A 6,753-nucleotide genomic window follows, 5' to 3' on the forward strand; every position below is an offset into this window, starting at 1 on the left:
GGCACATGCCCGGGTTGTGGGCTAAATCCCCAGTAGGGGGCGTGCAGGAGGCAACTGATCAATGATTCTCTCTCATCGTTGATGTTTCTATCTCTCTCTCCCTCTCTCTTCCTCTCTGAAATCAATAAAAAAAAAAAAATTTTTAAAAGAAGCACACTTCTCACAGGAAGCATTGATGAACTCAAAATTGCTACATGTCTCAGTTTTATTAATGTCCATAAATAAAGATTGAAATAGAGAATGTTTCTTAAACATAAAAGAGGGAGGTTTATTTCAAGAAAAGGGATAGTAAAAGCTGCCTTCATTTCTATGTAACTGTTTCCTGTACAACCACTCATAATGCAATGTTATCCTTGAAAATCCTAGTTGAACAAGTGAGACTTCAAGGTAAAGAATCTGATTCAAAGTCAAGAGTAATAAACCAAAACTAAGCTTTTTCAATCCATTCTCTGCCAAAATTAAAGTTTACCCTAGGATGCTGGAGTTCTGTCTCTTATAGATACAAAATGATGAGAGACACTTGTACTGCTTTTCCTTTTTTTTTTTTTTACTAAAGCATCCAAGTCTCTGAAGAAATTACTGCAAGATATTCAAGCTTTGCCACCTGTTTTTCTTTCCCCACTCACACCTCACTTTACTTCATTAAAAGTTATCTATCCATCCCCACAGCACGCTTATTTTGAACAACCACATCCACACCACTCCCAAACTTGCCTATTACTAAAGATACTTTTTCCCATTAAAAAAAGTTAGCTTATCCATCCAGGAAGTCCATTTATTCTCTAATATAAGCATCTATATCTACCACAAAGTCTCAGGTTTTAAGAGACCTTAAAGGGCATTTATACCAACAGACAAATTATGTTTGAGTTCATTTAAAGCATCCATTCTAATAGCAAGCACTTACAAGATATTAACATGAGCTGGGAACTGTTCTATGAATTTTAAATATATTAAATCATCTGATGGTCACAACAATCCTATGCTATGGTTAATATTGTCCTCATTTTACAGACAAAGAGACCAAGGCATAGAGCAATTAAACAGCTTACCCAATATTACATGGCCAATAAGTGGCAGAGCAACATCTGAACCCTGGCAGTCTGGCTCCAGCATCCATGCTCTTACCTACTATGCTATGCTGCCTTGCCTCTCCATATTTATGGAACTCTCAGATTGGAAAGTTCCTGTTTGATTAGCATATTGATCAAAAAATAGAGAAAAGTAAAGCATCTGTGGCAAATGTTAACAATGGTGTCTAAATGAAAGAAAAGTATATAGGAATGATTGTGCTATTCTTGCAACTTTAAGTCTGAAATTTTTTCAAAATTAAAAGTTAAAAATTGCCCTGACCGGTTTGGCTCAGTGGATAGAGCATCAGCCTGTAGACTGAAAGGTCCCAGGTTCGATTTCGGTCAAGGGCATGTACCTTGGTTGCGGGCACATCACATCCCCAGTGGGAGGTGTGCAGGAGGCAGCTGATCGATGTTTCTCTCTCATCGATGTTTCTAACTCTCTATCCCTCTCCCTTCCTCTCTGTAAAAAAATCAATAAAATATATTTTTTTAAAAATAAAATTTAGAAAAGTTAAAAATTTACTTTTATCATCGTATAATGGGACATGTTTTGTGAAAGTAATGCCCAAATTACCTGTTTAAAGGCAGCTTTAAAATAAAGAAAACTCTGAATCCTTATAATATCCCCACTCCATGCCTGATCCAAATTGCCCACACTATTCGAGTCAGACTGAAGGACTCACTGGAGAAGTGGCCCTAAAAATGGGGAACACTGTCCCTAAACCGGAATAGTAAATGTGGGCCATGTTCTCAATGCTTAATATTTAATAATCAACAATATACAATATGTAATTCTAAGTAGAATTAGGGAGAAAAAGTATTTCCAAAAATACATTATACAACATAACTAAATACAAATAAATCCATGCCCTTATTTCCCCTAGCTTAGTTCTAACCTGAACAGTTGTTTTCCCCTCCTTACAATCTCCCTGCCAGACTATCTCAATGCTCTCTATTAGAAACCTTGAAGGCAGCTGCATTGGGCTTAGTAATCCTACTTCAGCTTCTCATGGCATTTAACCCCTTTTGCGAGAGGAGAGAACATGAAATCACCCACTGATTACCTACAATTCATTCCTTTAGGCAAGTTTCTTGTTACTATTATTCTAAATTATACATGAAAATTTGGGTTCTTAAACTCATAAACTTCCCAATACACTTTGTGAACAAAATCTCCTGAAGTTTCATGGTGGAAGCAGTGACCAACAATACAGTGATATCCAAACACAATTCCGTTGAAACACTAATGTTCAAACTATCATCCCAATCTTTTTATGTTCTTATCAACAAATATAAAAACCACTCACTTCTGACATGGCTGAAAGCAATATTCCCCTGATGCTGGCCTAATATGTTTAAGGTAACCAGTTCCTATCCCCTAGAAGTGGCTACATTAAGATTTCAATGATTGAAGTTAACAGCTGTCTACATTATGAAATGAACTGATGAAGACCCTTACTATTTTTTTTCATGTATTATTTTTATTGATTTCAGAGAGGAAGGGAAACAGAGAGAGAGAGAGAGAGAGAGAGAGAGAGAGAGAGAGAGAGAGATAGAAACAGCAATGATGAGAGAGAATCACTGATCAGATGCCTTCTGCACGCCCCCTACTGGGGACCAAGCCCACAACCCAGGCATGTGCCCTTGATCAGAACCTAGCCCAGGACCCTTCAGTCCACAGGCCAACACCTTATCCACTCAGCAAAACTGGCCAGGGCGACCCTACTTCTTTATACTATTCTTTGGACTGCTTTCCCAGGAAAGAAACAGAATTAAAGAAAAATTTAAATTTTAAATCTTCAATATTTAAAGAAACTTTACTTAAAAAATGGAATGTGGGAGATGACTCAAAGGTTGAAATTGAAACTACAGATTAGAGTAAAAGTTTCAAAATTACATTTCAATTTTATTAATCTAGGTGGTATTGCTTCCTATCTCAACTTCCTTTCAGCCTTCCCCACAAAGGTCCCTCACTCATTCCATTAAGATCCTTATTTAAACAAGGCTTACTGAATACCTCAGTGATAAGATAATACCTACATTCAAGCAGCTCATACTCTAGAAGGAAAGACAAAAGTAAATAGACAATTTTAATACAGTGTGATAACATTTGAACTACCCGCTATAAGCCTCTGTCCTGCAAATTGGCAGTATCATTCCAAACCACATGCCTGAAAATTCCCTGGAAGACATTTCATTGATAATCAATGAACTTTGAGGCATTTCCAGTAAGTTTAAGAAAGGACAGCAATGGTGTGCATATGGAAAGATCCCTGTTCTAAAGATTGAAATAAGAGCCATAATAGCATACCCACTTCTCCATTGCTTTATGGAAAGTGGATTTTTTACATATGTTATTCCAATAGGGAGGAGGTAAGAAATCTAAGTGAGGACTGACCCTCTGCAAGATGAAACACCCTTTCCTTTAGCAAAGGCTGATTTTAGTTCTGGCTCTTTTTTCTATTCTCTCTGGAGAATGGCAGTGCATTAGTGGTTAAGTCTGTGGACTTGGTAGGTAGTCAGGCCAGGGTTTAATCCTGGTCTTGGCCACTAACAGGCAGTGAAATTTCCAGCAAACCTCAGCTTCTCTGAGGCTCAAATCCTTTAAGAAAACAAAAACAGTTGTTGTGGGAAATTAAGTAAATAGTTTATGCAAAATGCTTAGCACCACGAGAAAAAAACAAGAGAGGGAGAGGGGCTGGCATTTAATAAGGGGGCAATCAGATACCAAAATAGAAAGCAATAAATTATACAGAGCTAATAATTTTTTATTCCAATTGAATAGTGATCTATGCTTAATTTATTTGCACCCATCCCTAAAGAGCAACTACCTCATAAACTTAAGGATAAATTGCAATTACTGGGAGCTTTTTTTTTAAGATTTCCAATAGTCCCAATTCTTATAATAGCTGAGAGAACATGTTCTAGCCCCTCTGACTCTCCATAATTGAAACCCTAAGAAAGGCACTACAATTCTAACCACCCACAAGAAACCCTCACCTGGAACACAGATTATACCTTAGTCATATAACAAAGAAACCAACAGTACATGGGAGTCAAACAAGGAAAGAAAAATCTGCATAACTCATACTTACTTGTCATTTTTTATCCCAAAACCAAAATGATGAGCAAAACAAAAATCTAAAGATTTACTTATTTGTACCCCTTATTATATTTCCTGAAAGAACCAGTAGAGGTGAGGTAAAAGACAATCTTCCATTTTATCATCCAAAAGGCTCTATAGTACATACCAGTTAAAACAATGCCTCAGTTCGTGGAAATAGTCCTGGACGACAGTTAACTAGGATGCTCACTGCAGCCACACAAAGCCCAGTATTTAAAGCTGGACCCAAATCACCACCATTCAGTCATCCAGAACCTATTTTCAAACTGCCTTTGTACTCCTTCAGATTCCCTCCTCCCTCCCCCTAAAGGTTGAGTAGGAAACCGACACTCTGGCAGCAATATGACCAACCCTTCAAAGATCCACCAAGAAACCTCCCTAGGCTGGAGTCAAAAACAGAGAACATTTGAAAGAGAAATTGGAAAATATCAAATAAGAACTAGAGCCCAACAGATTATAGACATTGTCTTTTTTCTTTCTTTTTAACTGCACTTGCTATAATTATGAGATCCAGACATGAAAAATCTTACTGTAGCCCTTGAAGATTATATTAAAAGGAGGAACAAAGTTGTTTCCTATGAAGCCACAACCTCATAAGGATGAAATCATCTTGCAAAAAATACTCTCAGTTCTAGAAAAGAAATACAAGGAAGTACTATAGTCTAAAAAGAAGGGGGGGAGGGCACAAAAAATCAGAGGTTATAGACATATCAGTTTAAAGCTAATGAGCAGCTTACATATTAAGGCCCATCTTGTTACAATTAGGGCAGCACTTAATCCAGCTATAATTTTCAGACTGATTCGCATTTTCAACGAGAGAAGGAAGAGAACACTCAGTTTTCAGCTACTGATGAGTTGGCTATATAATTATCTAGAATCAGTATTTTTTACAAGAACATATCTGCAAAAACAAACAAATCTTAAGATTAAATATAAGATTTGAAAGCACAGTCATGGGCCTTTAGCTCTTACAGATTTCTGATTTCACAGCAAACAAAAACTTACCTCCAAAAAAGAACTTTCAGTTTGGTTTAAAATAAGAATTCCCCTTGTGCTTTCTCAAATCCATTCTAAACACTAAAGTTTGTATGTACAACATTAGTGTTTTCTCTTAGCCTAGCCTTATTTAATCCATGGCCCTTTAAGAGAGCATAAAGCTGAAAATATTTTCAGGTGTGTTGCCACTTTACTCAGGTGAACTAAAAAAAAGCATGATTAAGATTTCCTAATCCCTTTCAGCACATACACCAAATGCTATCGTATTTACAGACTGAAAATACAACACCTCCACAAATCTTTGCCATCAAAGGTAGTTTTAGAAGAAAAGGGGATTACAATTCAGTTAACATGGACCCATCTGTTTTCTTTTATAAGGCAAAGCAGGGAGGCAACGTCTAGCAGGAGAATGAGGCTCCCACCCACCACACCTGGAAAGTAAAAGAGGGATCCACCCAGGAATAGCTGGGCTGAAACTGATCTGGGCCGTTCAAACTCTCTGTGGGAGAAAAACACCACCGTTTAAGCTGCAAAGCCCCCAGCAACTTTCCACTTCCACAAATCTAATGATAAAAGGGAAAGAAAAGTTTTGAAACACATGAAGTAGCATATGTATAACCAGCTTCCGACCCAGACAAATTCCTTTCCCAACTCACACGCAAAATGCCAAAAAAAAGAAACCCAACCTTTGGTTTGGTCTCTGAAAGCACAAGTTTGTAAGCTTAATCCAAAAAAATATATAAAATCAAAGAACACACCAAAATGTAAACTTTTGGAGTTGCTCTCACCCCCTCTGAATCTATTCATCTCTATCAAAGAGACCTAGAAGTTGTTTCTGAATCTTGAATATTTTACCTTTTAAAAATATAATAAAATTCCCCAAAGTAAGAAGAAAAATTAATAATTGCTTAAAAGTTACCCGTCAGCATAGCAGAATCTCTCGTTTTTAAATTCCCTCTGGTTACCGTAAGGCAAAAATTCGATTTGGGTTATCCTCCTTTACCCGTCTGAATACACATTTTTTTAAAAGGCACACACCTCAAATGTGGACTTCTGTAAACCAGTCCTTTAAGAAAGAAACCCAAGGCTTCGTCAATGTGTTGAGAAAGACAAATCCAGCAAGGTAGTTGATTTTTTTCGCCACCTCTTCCTCCTTTCAGGATCTTTCCTGGTCTTCTTTCTCTCCCTCTTTTTTTTCCCTCAGATCCAACACCTAAAATGGAAGTTGCACCCAGCCAAAGGCTAGGGAGCCTGGGTGGTGACAAACTGATCTGGCAGCCCTACCCCCTCGCTTTCCTAAGTGATGTCAGTCCCTGAGAACTTCCAATAGGAGCCAGGCATAAATCAGGGAGCAGATTTTATCCAATAGGAAACTTCATTATAGGAAATTAAAAAAAAAAAAGGAAAGAGAGGAGGAGAGAAATGGGGAAGTTTTATATATATATTTATATTTAAAGTGGAAACCGTATAATATCGGAGGAGTTACCGCAGGGCTGTGGGGGCCCAAAGGAACAGAGCTTTATAGAAGGGCATGCCTAAGAGTCGGTTCTCTTTGAG

General features: G+C 37.5%; 1 protein-coding gene across 8 annotated transcripts in view; it reads right to left on the bottom strand.

The window, feature by feature from the left end:
* The window catches only part of CTNND1 (catenin delta 1), a 46,945-nt gene extending 40,479 nt beyond the window's left edge, over positions 1 to 6,466 (bottom strand). For 3 of the 8 annotated variants that reach the window (XM_036325804.1, XM_036325798.1, XM_036325802.1), the window contains exon 1: positions 6,116 to 6,245. The gene's annotated coding sequence lies outside the window, so the exon portion shown is untranslated. Of the gene's footprint in view, positions 1 to 6,115 lie in introns of all 8 variants that reach the window. The other 5 variants (XM_036325805.1, XM_036325803.1, XM_036325800.1 and 2 more) reach the window with 4 other exon arrangements.
* Positions 6,467 to 6,753: the final 287 nt, after the last annotated feature.

This window comes from Myotis myotis, unplaced genomic scaffold (assembly GCF_014108235.1).
Source record: "Myotis myotis isolate mMyoMyo1 unplaced genomic scaffold, mMyoMyo1.p scaffold_m19_p_10, whole genome shotgun sequence".
Lineage (NCBI taxonomy): Eukaryota > Metazoa > Chordata > Mammalia > Chiroptera > Vespertilionidae > Myotis > Myotis myotis.